Consider the following 343-nt stretch of genomic DNA (forward strand, 5'->3'; position numbering starts at 1 on the left):
GAAAGGGGAAGAACGACCCTTTTTGTACATGTACTAAACCGTTCATTTTCCAGGCGTAAAATTTGACGGAAAAACTGAAAAACAGACACCTCAAGAGGCAGAGGTGATCGTACTCCACACTGACCCTTTTAATATAAGAATAGTCTGACTGAAAAAAGGTTTGTACATTTTTGGTAAGGAAAATGGCTGGGATTTTAGTAGTTTTTAAAATTCAAAGATACTTAACGGTAAGCTTCTTTTGAAAAAGTTTTTTCCTTTCGCTACGATTTAAAAAAAGAATTTCATTATTCCGGATTTGGGGGGTCTGTGAGCAATTTTACAGATGGTGTCTAAGTGTGTTGTT

This window comes from Penaeus monodon, chromosome 24 (assembly GCF_015228065.2).
Source record: "Penaeus monodon isolate SGIC_2016 chromosome 24, NSTDA_Pmon_1, whole genome shotgun sequence".
In the NCBI taxonomy this organism is placed as follows: domain Eukaryota; kingdom Metazoa; phylum Arthropoda; class Malacostraca; order Decapoda; family Penaeidae; genus Penaeus; species Penaeus monodon.